General features: G+C 36.0%; 1 protein-coding gene across 1 annotated transcript in view; it reads left to right on the forward strand.

The window, feature by feature from the left end:
* The window catches only part of EYS (eyes shut homolog), a 791,734-nt gene that overhangs the window by 560,740 nt on the left and 216,248 nt on the right, over positions 1–14,746 (forward strand). The window lies entirely within an intron of this gene.

Here is a 14,746-nt window from a genome sequence, read left to right on the forward strand (position 1 = left end):
TGGTACTGAAAATGTATACAGGCACACTTTCCTTAAAAAAGGGTCTCACACATAAATTTTATGTGGCTTATCGGTCTTGTTTACCCCTTCCTTTCAGTCTCTTTTTCACGGTAGAATTATATCTAAGGGTCATGAATATTGGCCACTACACTCCCTATAGCTAATGAAGAAGAACAAAGAGCTAGAATTTACCTCTTGGAAAAGGTAGTTGTATTGACCGTGTACCAACAGACGCCAGGTCATGGCCTCTAATCATCCTTTGTAGTTCTTGAGGTGATACAACCTGCTGGTGTAAACCTAAAGGGTGTGTGCAAGAGCAATTAATTCCATGTAGTTTAGGCAGGACCCTTTCAGCTTCAGGAGAAACCAGACATTTGACAAGTCAGAGATATATTTCCCAGCATATACATATTAGTCAGGCAACTAATGCAGTGATTACACAAAGTAATCACAATAATCAACAGTTTCAACCAACAGTTGCCTAGATTTGTCACCCACTCTTTTAATTCTGTATTTGTAACTGTAGGTTCATTTCTTGAAGGCTGGTTCTTTATGCAATTGACAAGACTGCACAAATATTGCCTTGAGTTTCTTTATGCATTCTCCACAACATACAGCTAAAATCAAGAGCTGATCGTCCTTAACTATCAATTTACTCATCTGTTTATTTGGTTTTTTGATAATGGTAAATTTTGAGGCATCGCCTGTAGCAATCTAACCACAATACTCAATCTATATGAGAAAAAAAGCATGCTATGCAAAATTCTTATCACATTTTAATAGATAAAAACTGATCTGAATATTCATCTGTTCCTATTTTATGTATGTGTGATTTTCTCAAACTTCTTTCAGCAGTAGAGAGGTTTATGCCACAAACACGAAGCTTTGGGTGTATAACTTCATCCCATTAAAATGCAAATCCATGAGTTTCTCTTCAGAAAAAAAAAAAAAGACAATTTGCTGCTAAATCCCATTGAAAATTACTTTTACCAATTAAACTTCTGTGCTTTGGATGGGAAGTGAAGCAAATTGTTGCCATTTCTGATAAATACAAACTCAGTTACCAAAAACATCCATGTTGCTATGAGGTACACTAAGGTAGTTTATTTAATTTTCCATAACCATGTAGTGCCTCCTGAATTGTTAACAATTAAAAAAAAATCTTTGCTCTCACAGCAGTTTTTTTTACAGTATTCTGGTACAGTATCTTGGATTTTTTTTTCTTACCTCTCTCACCATTTTTGCTAGCATTTTTATGACTTTACATCTCTCTAACCTCTTTAGTGGCAATTGTATTTTTATGCAATGACTCACAGTAAGCATTGCATCAACTCCATTATAATTTATCTGTGAAACTTTATGTGATAAATGCAATGAGTCAATATGTATTAATTCTCCCAACTGGATCTGACTGGGATGCAGCTAATTTTCTTCACAGCAGCTTGTAAGTGCTGTGTTACAAACTGGTGACCCAAGCAGTGTTGCCAATATAGGGAAGATTTGGCTGTTGCTGAACACTGTTTACACAGCATTGATTTCTTCTGTTCCTTGCTCTTACCCCTCAGTAAATGGACAGGGTGTGGTCAAGAGCCTAGGAAGAGACACAGCTGAGACAGCTGATCCTGGGTGACCAAAAGGATATCCCATACCATGTATCATCACACTCAGTGATAAAATGGGAAGAGATTTTTCCAAAGTAGCTATTGCTCAGGGACTGGCTGGGCCCCTGCCTGCTGGTGGTGATTGCTTTTGCATTGTTTTTTTTCTTCATTTGCTAAACTGTCTTAATGACATCTCACCAGTTTCCTCACTTTTTCCCTTCTTCTCTCTATCATCCTGATGGGGGGTGGGAACAAGAGAGTGGAGGGATCTTATATTCCAGATGGGCTCTACCCACTATATCCCCTCAACTGCACTGCCACCTCAGAGGGACGCCTGTGGCTAATTCGTGTCGTGCTCACAAAGAATCATACACAGTATTTTCTCTTATACTTCTGTTAGGTGTCATTGATAATTTGTAGGCCTGACTACTCAGTGTGCTAAAGGTATTTCAGAAGTGAGAGCCCTGTCTGACTAGCTGGTAAAGAAGCATTCCTTCTGCAAGGAACTAACAACCTCTTTATAAAGAAATACTAGGACGGCCAGAAGAAAGTCCCCTTTACATATTTTGTATGACAATAGTCATATGAGGTTATATAACTTTCCTAATCATTAAGTGAAATGAATGTTGAAATCTGGGGTTTTCTTTTGGAATCTTAACACAGGGATGCATAAATACCCTCACAGTTGGTAGTCTCTTGATCTGACCTAAATTGCAGGAAGTTATGTGGCTATGTTATGCATGGTTTTGTTTAACCAAAGACAAAAGTCTTCAAAATAAGTAACATCCCAAGTTTTGGTAGAATAGTATAGAAACTAGAACATTTAGCATCTTCATAATAAAAGCTTAGAATGAAGTCAGACAAAGTGGAAGAAAAATGACTAGACAAGCATCACCTACCCACCATGATCTTGCAGGTGGGTTTTTAGTTTCTCACTTTCTTTCTGAGATTTAGTGAATTTGCATCTTCTTTGATCCTATTTTCTTCTTCATTATCTCTGAGCCCAGATTCTCTGCTCTTTTCTCCTAAGAGTAGTTTCAATTTCTCTGCTGAAGCTGCAGTCTGCTAGTTTCCTGTGATGCCTATTGTCTTCCATCTGGGTTGTGACCCAGAAACTTTTTATATTTTTAATCAGAGCCCACTCTTTGGCTCATTATGGAAACCAATCTTATTTTATCCTTCTAACAGTGTAATTTTTATGCTTAAGGGACCATAATGCTAATTTTAAATAGCAGCAAATGAAATATGCAGCCTATTACAAAATCACACTGATACACAACTGTCTAGCAAAATCCTGACCCTGGAAGTTTTAGCACTGTTTTTCCAGTGTTAAGAAGACAAAGGGTTTTGGTAAAAGCTGCAGTATTTGTAACTTGGTCCTGTTTCTCATTTGTAGTCTGTCACTCTTCTTTCCTCCATGTGTTTGAAACTTGTGTAAGGTCCAGCTCAGTTTGAGTTTTTTACAAGTTTTGTTTAATCTTTATGCTTTCTACTTCCAACATATATTGTATTCTTTATGCTTTCTACTTACAATGTACATTGTATTCTTTATGCTTTCTGCTTCCAATATATATTATATTCTTTGCTGTTTCCTTGTGTGTTAGTTTCTGTGTATTCATTATTCCCAGTACCCTCTTCCAGCAGGTGATTGCCAGACACTCATGCAATTTTACTTAAGGAAATTTCACACCTTCCATCTTTGATTTTTCAGTTCTTTATCTGATCTCTTTAATTTTGTGTTTTTTCCTTCCAAAAAAGAAAACCATCACTGAAGATTTAGTTTTGTTTGTCTAGACTCTATTTAAATTATGGTGATTCCTGTTTGCTCTTTCCAGAGTTAATCTGGGTGATTAGTGTTTCTGTAGTGTCTTTGACATTTATCAATCTACAGTGTAAGGTTTGTGGGGTGTTTTTTTTTTAGGCTGAGAGTTTAGTTTATGAATAAAAAGACATAAAACTTTTTGTTGAAGAATAGAGACTACCAAATTCAAAAGCATTTGGTTTCCTGTTATGCATGCTAAGTTAGTCTCACAGCTATGTGATTTTGCCTAGAACCTACTCTAATAATATCAGCAATCTCTCTCTGCATTCATTCTCAGTACAGGATCTCCCATTCTCATTGATCTTCTACGTAGCAGTTTCCATTATTTCAGTAACAATAAATTGACTTTGTGTTCCTTGACAGCTTTGACATTTTGCTGTGTTGTTTCATTCCTTTTCCCAATAGCAAACAATGTAGCAGAGGCAGATTTTATAGAAAACTGCAGTAAATGGAGGCCATTCCTGATCCCTGGAAAATAAGCCCTTCAGTGCTGTTTGCTTAATGGCTTCACTCTAAACTAAGCATCTGAATGTAGCTATTGGGCATGCAGGGAACATCTCAGCCTGAGCAGTGGTCAAACAACACATTTGCCAAGCCAGCAGGAAATGCACTCTGCTCTGAAGGTAGAGGCTGACAAAGCTGCTGTAATATAAAGAGTCATTATTAAGAGAAGAACACGATGATCACATTGTAAATTTGTGATTCTTGGTGTGCAACATAAAAAAAAGAGCAGAACAAAGGAACTGGCAGTTGTTCTACATTGGAAATGCAACTATTATTTTGTGCTTTTTCACCTAAATGAAATGAGATTTGGAAATGAAAGAATAGAGTAGGAGGAAGAATCATTTAATGAAATGGAACTGTGGGGAACATTAGCACAAAATCTTTAATTTCCAATTTTATCATTATTAAGGGTTATTTTTTTAAAGCAAAAATGAGTAAAGATAAGTTACTCTGTTGATGCCTGTCTCTCTCTTCCATGGTTTAAAAAATCTCTCTTTACCTGGTTTTTACTTTACTGTGTTTGTGATTACAAATTTCTGAGAACCATATATAGAAATACAGCAAGCCATTTTCTCTGTGGATAATAGTAACAGAAAAAAGTTATATGTGATTGTGTCACATCTCATTATACTGATTCTTATACCAGGTTACAGAATACTGCTTTACAGACAATTGTTTACAGCATGGGCTGAATAGTGTGGGAAGAAAATAAGAGAGGTAAAATTAAAACAAAGGACATATATAGAATGTATTTAAAAAGTAACACAAGTTAATTATAAGATTAAATGCCAATGTAAACCTGAAATAATAGGAATATCCTGACTATTCACATAAGCTAATGATCTTTGACATTAGTGAGCCCAGAGGTAAGCCAGATCTGAAAAATAATGCTACTGATTTTGTCTTACAATCAGCTTGTGAAAATAAAAATTATTTTTCCATTCTAACCTACTGTCCATTCGGTATGTCCATACAGCAGAGTACTTTGGAATCCTTTAATGGGTTTGGAAGAGAGGGATTTTGATTACCCAGATGTTTAAAGAGATTCCTGGTTTGTAGCATAATTGAGTGTATGAATGCAAACCTCTGTGCCACTGTGTGTGTGTGTGCATGCACATCTGCATGTGGGTGTGTATTCGTATATGAAAGTTTATTCATTATGGCCACTGAAATTCTGATAGCCAAATCATCACGTGGAAAGTCTACTAACATGAATGAAGAAATATCTGAGATCAGCAGGCATCCTGTGATTTGTACAGTTTTACAGGAAAGAGTATGTAGATTTCTTACAGTAAAGAACCAGGAGGTCCTGGTGGAGAGCAAAATGGACATGAGCCAGCAGTGAGCCTTTGCAGCAAAGGAGGCTAATGGTATCCTGGACTGCATTAGGAGAAGCACTGCTGGCATGTGCTCCTGCTGGCAGGTTGAGGGAGGGGATCTCTATCCTGTGCTCAGCCCTGCTGAGGCCACATCTGGAGTGCTGTGTCCAGTTCTGGGCTCCTCAATACGAGAGACGTGGAGCTCCCGGAGAGACACCAGCACATGGCCACAAAGTTGGTTAGGGAACTGGAACATCTCTCCTGTTAGGAAAGGCTGAGAGAGCCAGGACTGTTCAGCCCAGCGAAAGCTCTGGAGGAAAACTCACAAATATGTTCTACAAACATCTGAAGAAAGGCTGCAAAAAGGGCAAAGGCAGGTTCTTTTCAGCAGTGCTAAGTGACAGAACCAGAGGCAATGGGCACAAGATGAAGCGCAGGAAGTGTCATCTGAGTATCAGAACTTTTCCACTGTGAGGGTATCTGAGCACTGGCACAAGTTGCTCTGATTGGTATGGGAGTTTCCATTCATGGAGATATTCAAAACCTGTCTGGACTTGATCCCAAGCAATTGGCTCTAGGTGGCACTTCTTCAGTAGGGGGTTGAATGAAGCAACCTACCAGAGGGGCCTTCCATCCTCAGCGATGGTGTGATCTGTTACTGTTCTTTTTCCTAGCATCCTGTATTGGTTGCTACTATGGAGATGTAGGATACAGGTTCAGTGTCTGCTGAAGATGGTTCTTTACCCTCACCTAATATGTCTGTTTCTAAGTGAATCATAGGAGAAGAAATATGAATTATTTCACATGGTCAGATGCACTTTGATGTGGCAGTAGAAGCCTCATGCAGAATAGTGGAAAGGAGGGTTCTGAGTACTCTGAGTACTAGATCTTCATACAGTTATTAATGACACTTGTAATCTTTCTGAAGACTGAATAGAAAATTAAATAATTTTATCTTAATAGCATGCATATTGCATTAACATGGGGGGGTTTTTTAACCTCATTCAAAGGGGTTTTAATAGCATTGACTTTTTTTGACTTTTGGAAAGTTTTTTTCAATAAGAAGGAATATACTTGAATGAAGGAATGCAAATGCACTGAATCTCTGGAAAGGGCAAGTGACTGACCTTGAGGTGTTTGTCCTGCATAACAGCCTGAGGTATGTTGATAGTAAAAATGAAAGAGGTGAGATTTCATCTTGAGAAGAGTAAAACAGGTGAGCATTGAGGCTTAGAGCAATCTTATGGAGGGAGAGGAGGGAAGTCACTTCCAGAATCTGTGTTGGAAGCAAATAAAGGAGCAGTTTAGAATTTGCCATGCCTGCTTTATTATTTTAATATGTGTTTTCTTTTTTATAAGTGAAGAACTTACTTTAAACTTCCAGGTTTTAGAACATTTGATTTCTCCTCTAGATCGTATAGTACATAAGGTAGTTACATGTGAACTTGATCTTTTTTATTTACTATGGTTTTCCTGGGGACTATAAATTCCAAATAATATTTTTAAATGCTTTAGGCAAGGAGTCAAAGAGCATGAAACTCAGGCTAAGTATAAGGATTTTAGAATTAGGTGTGTCTTTTGCCAAGTATATGAATAGTATACAAGTCAAGGTAGGGAAAAATATATTTAGAGCTAGAGGAAAAGGAAATGCTCCACAAAAATCAACACCAGTCTTTGGCAGTGAGTAGGTAGTACAATTCAAAGTTCCATGTAAACACATATTGTCATAGGTCTCTCAGGACTGCATCTCTCAAAACAGAAATTCAAGATAAACCAAAGAATTAGGTAACCAAATCCAACTGCTTACTGAAAGTTTTTATTTCCTCAGAGATATAAACCACCAGATTATATGTCCACTTCTCAGCTGTGCCAAGTTAAACTGCCATTAATCTAAATCTATGTTAATATGATGAATTATAGATACACTTTCACGTTCTGCTACGTTTGTCACAAGGGCAGTAATGCCTAGCTGAAAGACAGAGCAGACAAAAAAGAGTGGTAACCTGTCAGTTGTTTCATTAAAAATTAACAAAATTTTAATTTTTTTTTTTTTATTGTTAGAGTTTATTTGGTTTAGAACACAACAATTCATATTATTTTACTATAGTAAGATAATTAAATGCATTTTGGAAGTCTGTGGATTTATCATCTTCTTGGCGCATCATGGTAAATGTTTTTATGTGATGTGTCTACTGCAGATACACCTCTGGTCACATAAATACATGTGTCTAACACCATGGTAACCTTGGAATGCCCACATGCTCCTAAAATCTTTGTTATGTGTCTGGCAGCTCTCCTTGTTACCATGTTCTTAACCCTGTAAACCCCTACTTCTTACCTGGTCCTGATATATGCCTCGTTGGAATATCTGGAGTATTCTGGGGAAGTGAAGGCATTTGTTGAAAGGTATAGTGTGCCAGCTGATAGATATATTCCTTACCTAGTGTGTGAGGAATACTGTTATCTTGCAACACCTCTTGTCTTAAGAAATTGTGCTAAGAAAAAGATGTATTTAAGATGTACAAAACCAGACAAACCAGTTCTACATGTTTCTAAAAGGTGTACTGGCATGATATAAGAAAGCACAGACCATGAAGAAATTTTTCTCTTCTCACTCTTCTTCAGCAGAGAGTCTTCAATTTTCTTAGGAGTCTGACAAAATTAGGCCCTTCTGAATATCATATACCATATATATACATTAAAGAAAAGTCTATTTTATCAGAACATTTTCATTTTTATGGGCATATTTTCATTTTGAAGACACCCTGGCTTTTTAGATAAGGTGTTATCTCTTCTACTCAGACAGATGTACTTCTTGTTAGAACTCTTCCCTTTTTCATAACTCAACATCTATAATTCACCAAGTGTTTCACACCGAATCTCACTTTAGAAATAGAATATCCTAACTTGAAAATGACCCATGAGAATCACCAAATCCATCAGCATATAAGCACATATGCTCGATGCAAACATCTCTTGGGTTACATGTTTGTAGATTTGAGTAATTGGCTATTGATTGAACAAGAACCAGAACTAGAGAAGCTGAATGACTTGGACTGAAAACTAGTTCATGGTGATGAGCTCAGAACACCTCTCCCTAAGTGCTGGTGTACTGTAATTTGTTAGCATGATGTTCAGCATATGTGACTTCAGTGTCACTCTGCAAAGGTGAAATGCGGAGAGATGAACTGATTTCCACAGTTTGATAGAGTCTGCACTATCCAAGAAAGGTAAGTCCATTTTCCAAATTTCACTCTACATTTTCTAGTCCTCTCAGGCCAATATATTTTCCAGCTTTCTTAGGGACAAGGTGTTTTACCACATTAACCAGAGAGAATTGAGAAAAGATAAATTACAGTAGTTGAATTTATTAAGAATTGCAATAACAGATGGAGTATGCAAAAGATGCACTATGGTTATAAGCATAAACACTGAAATTGTTTACAAAAGGGACAGATATTGCTAGCCACAAAGCTTAGGAATATTCTTCCTCCCATCAGAGTTTTCATATCCCTTCTGAAATGCAGCATTGAACTTGTTACAGTGAAAGCCAAGAGCAAGTTTAAAAGATAAGGATCTTGGCCAAAGATGAACTTTCATAAAAACGGTAAGGGAATTTCTCAGTACTCTTGAATCTTTCAGACTTACTGATTTTAATTAATCCTTCGTGGTTTAATGAACCATTCTGAGCTAGAACTGTCAGGATCATGGAGAATTTACAGTGAAGCTCTTATGCCCAAGATTTAGACTGCCAGTCAATTTAGATGAAGAAATGGTGCAAGAGGAATGAGATGTCAGCTGTGTGGTGAGCTGGTTGCCCCTGAGTCTGGGACCAGGCAGATGACCAGTCTGGTTTCCACTGTGAAGCACAGCAGTGCAGGAGATGGTTTGCCAATTCAGACCCAATGAGAGAGGATAGCCTCAGTTACCTGCTGTACAGCACATGAGGCTGGAAGGACTATTGACTTGCTGGTTTCCCATAGCAGAACTGTCAGGGTTGCTACTTCTATAACCCCTGATTTCAGTGGCTAGAACAAATGAGACATGAAGAGCAGAAAAGTATACCTCTACTACACTAAGCAGTTTAGGGATTTATTTTCTCCCCTTCTTCTGCCTATATTATTATCCTTTACCATTCTTGTTTTATTAAATTCTAGTGATAGGATTTGATATCCATGGCAGATACACTAAAAGCAGATTTGGGGTAATAACGGTAAATTCTTTAAAAGATTCTGTAGAGGTAGATGAAAAAAATCTGAATTTAACTTACCACTTGAGCTCCTTTTGTGTTACACTAGTATAACTTCATTAAAATTATTTTGGGATGCTTGGCTCAGGGTCACAATATCAGTGTAAAATCATCTATTATATTTAAATATGAAGTGAATGAAACTTCAGAGTTATGTATAGGTTGATGTGGTATTTCATTTCATAGTCAGTACAAGTCAGGATGAAGAAGATCCTTTGTGTTTCACCCAATTTATTGATATGATAGCATGTAGGCAATTTTACCAGGGCATATTCCCATTTTGCCTTCCCATTACTACACTAGTACTAGGACATAAGCTGAAGCAATATTCCTTCTCCCATATTTTAAGTGTTTTCTTTTATTACTCTTGTTTGAGAGCTAATACTACTTTTCATTTTCCTACACGCTGTGAAATGTCATTAAACTCTTTGGCATATACTCCGTTATCTAACAATAAAAATGCTTGTGATTTAAAATTTGAACTGAGTATGGAAAGTGTTATTAAAAGTAAATATTAGGAAGTGAAGTAATGAACAGTATAGATACATCAAAGACACACACTCCCTTGCCACTGTCTACTTCAGCAGGACTTCTCAAAGTGAGGTACATTTTCTCTCATTAGGAGCTACAAATAAACCAGACAAGCCTTGTCCATTTTTCTTGAACTACCAGAGTAAAAACAAATTAGGTTTAAGTTTTATTAATTGATTTTTTAAAAATTAAGACAGAAAGAAACATTTTTCAGAAAGGTGATGTCTGAGTCACTAATGTTGGTTTTTAACAAAGTCTTGAAAACTTTTGGGCTTGAACAAAGTGCATGTCCCATATATAGCATGTTGCCTTGAATGGAGGCAAGTTTCAGTGTTCAGTAAGTGAAATATAAAGGCAGAATGCTGTCTTATTGGAATAAGCCCACTCTGATTGTTTTACTGCTAATTTGATAGTCTGCATATTTCTGGTTTTTGTTGTATGTAATTCAGTATCTAAGAGAGGAAAATGGGTTTTAAAATGACATCTCTAAAGAACAAATTCCAAATTATTCTTTAGGGGGAAGCATTGCCACCCCAGCCACCCATGGAACTTAGACATGGGGTTTTTTGTTTGGTTTGGTTTGGTTTGGTTTGATTTTTTTAAATATTTCTTTTGATTTTCGTATTTTTCTTAAGCGGGATTGACATTGAAGTTCAGTTGCAGATGGCTTCAAGCAGGTTATAACTGAGATGGTTAGCCAAATTTTCATGGCAAATTTAAAGAAAATACAGAAGTGAGATTATGGCTTGCAGAATTTCAGAGTTCATTATGACTGTTTCATATGATTCTAATCACTAGCAGAAAACAAAATTGTAGAAGCTGTTATCTAAGTTGAGGTGCTTTTTGAGTTATCAATTTCCAAATGGTTCACCATGGTTTTAGTAAATACAAGTTAAAATTTTATTAGTATATTCAAAACTGTTCACCTGAGTTATTTTATTTAAGTTTGAAATACTGCATTTAAAAAGTTTTGTAGTCTATTGAAGAGAGTTCTACTAATCAGACTCCAAAATCAGACATATTTCAGGAATCACAAAGATGTGAAAGACTCCAAAATAGTGTATTCTGGTACACTGTAATATCTATAGTGAGAATATTTAAGGTACATAACATTTATCCTGACTGGAGACAAATGAGGAAAGATTGTGCTATTCTTTGTTTTCTTTCTAGTTAATCATACTTTTCAAATAAATGCTCAGATCATAAGACAAAAATTCATTATATTATTTATGAATCTGTAGTGAATTGACAGCAGGTAAGTTCATTTCATTAGGAACTCATTCTAGGTTAATTCTATCTAGCAGCAGCTTAATTTGGGCTCGTCAGTAAGGGATGTTAATAAATTATTTGGCATATATGTGTGAACTTTTCCTACAAGGTAAGTATCAGTACTCATTTTTGTCAAGTATAAAGGGCGTTTAAAGAGCATGGTTACTATATGTCAAACATATCTGAATAGATTGTGAATATTTTATTAAATTTTATTAAACTAAATTTCTGGTGTTGCTCTGGCCCTGACATTTTCAAGCAATTTAAGTGTTACAGTTTGTCAGCATATTAATGCATTTTTGCAAACTGAAGGGAAATCAACTACATGTGAAGTCTACATTTTAATATTCTGCTAAACACAAAAGGTATGTGTTCTCAAAAGTAGAAGAATAAAAGCTGCTTATTTTTGGTTATATATATCGATAGCTCTTATTCCTATATATCTCTAAGATATTGATTTTTTTGTAGAGATAGCATAGCAGAACAAATGCAAGTAATTGTTTGACCAAAATGTTTATAATGTAGTTATAGGTAAAAAACAAAGAAGTAATAATTTTAAGATTGATTTACAGGAGTGCATTACCTTCAAAATGTGCACATATATCAATGTGAGAGAAATTATTAGGCGGCCAGCCAGTAGTGAGGGGAAGGAAACGAGGTTGTTAAAATATTCACACAATAGAGTGTTTGAGGAAATATGCAGCTAAATGTTGATTTCCAAAATAATTTGCTCTTCAGTGTGCAAAATGGACCACAGGTTGACATAGTGAATTTTCCCTATACCAGCATCTTGGATGAACTTAGCTTGGCACAGTAGCTATCATAAAATTGTATGGTGTCTGCTCTTTGCATTTATTGATTTCTTTTGCTTTCTATTTTGTTTGTTCATTTTTACAATCCTGAGGAAGAGGACTTTTGTTAAAACACATGCATCATATGACTGAGACAGTCATATGAGGCTCAGGGAGAAAAAAAGGAGCACAGCTTTAACAAGCTGATTTATGCAGCCAATATTAAAACACTGTTCAATTGTTTGTTGGGGGGGAGGAATGTTACAGGTTATAATAAATTATAAGTTGTAATAAATTAATAATATTTTATATAATATATAAAATAATAATATAACATAATTTTAATATAATATTATAATAAAATATAATAAAATAAATACTTTGATCACAATGTCTGTAGTTTCCAGTTCAGAATACTGTAACCATTTCTGTCTGTGTTCATAATAAATTGATAACAGATCCTTCATCCTGTTAAATTGAAAATTATTTTACTTACTATTTATAAAAGGCTGGGAAAAAAAATACAAGCATCTCTTATAAAAATTAAAACGTGAAGCTTAGTAGGATAAGACATCTTTGAAGATTACCTGCTATATTTTATTATAATGATGGCAGCAAAAGCAGGCTGCTGAGTGTATGTCCATCTTGGCAGTCCATCACACTTATTTCTATGCCAGAATGGCTGGAAAAGGAGGAATAGAGTGTTCTATTGTCTGTAATCCATATGAATAACCTCTGTCAGACCTTGTGAAATATCAAATAGTATTGTTTTCTTAATGTACATAGTTAACTTGGAGCAGAGTGTTCATATCCAGTTCTTGAATAAGGTTTTCTTTTTTCTTTTTAAGATCCAGGAAGCTTCATTGTAATCCTCTGTGTTTATTCCACAGAGAAACCATCTTCCCTTTGCCACATTTGAACTGTTGACTTTAAATGCCATCTTATAGATGGTTACATAACTTTCCATATTTTTGCAGTGTAATAACATATCTTTTTTAAATTCTTAAATTCCTGTAAGCCTTTGCTGCTAAGGAAATAAACAATAAACTATTAGTGAACTCTTTGAGCCCTCCCATGGGTTGGAAGGCCAGTTCATTCTGTTTATAGTGTATGGCATGGCACGCTGTGTTATGTTCCAGAGTGGTTGAGCAGTGCAGAGAAAAGCAATTCTCCTTGCTTCAACTGTATTGTATTTGTGCAGCCTATCTGTCTGTGGGTAGAGAGACAGCTCTTCTTCCCTTTAATATGATTGATTTTTAACCCCATTTACACTTGTACCATCCCCAACATGCTATGACAGAGTTCCACAATTTAATTTTGAGTTGTATGAAAAGCAAACCCCTTACCTTACTTTCATCTTTGCACTAATTTATGTAGTTTCATGTCCTTTTGATTCTGTATTTTGAGAAACTGAAAGCTCTTTATTCATCTGCATACTGCTCTGTTCTGTCTCTCATTGACAGTGAGTTTTCCTGACTGAAGATCCCTGGTCTGTACCGTTCCTCTGTTCAGAAACTCTCATATGTATAATCATCCTTACATGCCTTTTAATTTTGTATATCGTGACACTTTTACACATTGTGAAATCCTTTTCTCAGGATTTTGGTTCTGCTATCCTGAGTAGTTCAGAAAACATTGAGCCACTCAAATACGTTGAAGACCACAGACCCTCATACAGACTTGTAGAGAGAATTTCTAGGGACTCTCCATATTGAGAAACCTCACCATTTGCTCACAATTTTTCTGCTTCTGTTTTAACCATTCTTCTAATTTATTGAAGGCCTTCCTTGTTATCCCAGGGAGACTGAGTTACTTTAAAATCTTTTAACACAGAAACTTGATAAATTCCTTTGGAAATCAAAGACTATGTGCCAAGGCATCCTTTTTCTCATAGTGAGTGTTCCTCCTGTGAGTTACAATTTCTCTTTTCAGAAACCCTCTCAACTATTCCCCCGTACATTACATTCATTTACATATATGTTAATTCTGTTCTTCAGTGTAATTCATAATCACTGTCTTGATGGAATTGGGACTTACTGATCTGTAGTTTGAGATATGTCCTTGCATGCCCTAGTCTTGTCCCCATTTTCAAAATCATACAAAGCAAAATCCCAAGCCCCCCTTCCCCTTGCCCTAAAAATCCACGTCTACCATTCCCATGGTTTGGATTCCATTTTAAGTGATGACTGCAGTAAATTCCCATAAGAATCCCAGGCAAACATAACATCTTTCTCCTTTTTTTTGCCACTGTTCACTTTTTGCGGTTTTTTTAAAACATTTTCTAGAAGTAATTCAATTTAAGACAGATCTCTGATGTACCCAGACTAAAAAGGGGTTCAGTCACAGGAACCTCCCAGAACTACTCTTTATTAAATTTTGATTTGGTGAGTCATTTACATTTCCTGCTAGAGCCTTGTCTCTTTGAACACTCCCTTTACACTTAGCTGGTCTATTATCCCTAAAGCCTTTCTGGCAGGCTTAATGCTCCTGTTGGGCTTTAAAAAGCATTTAATGCTTTCCATTATTCTTTCAGCAAATTGTTCCTCAAAATATTTTTTTTTTCTTTCTGCAACTATCTAAACCTGACTTCATTGTTAAAAATGGGTCCTTGGCAGTGCATAACAACTTACTGTTCTCTGTGTTTTCAGTGCCCCTGCAGT

This window comes from Agelaius tricolor, unplaced genomic scaffold, assembly GCF_023055355.1.
Source record: "Agelaius tricolor isolate 1412-34295 unplaced genomic scaffold, bAgeTri1.0.p SCAF_1, whole genome shotgun sequence".
NCBI lineage: Eukaryota > Metazoa > Chordata > Aves > Passeriformes > Icteridae > Agelaius > Agelaius tricolor.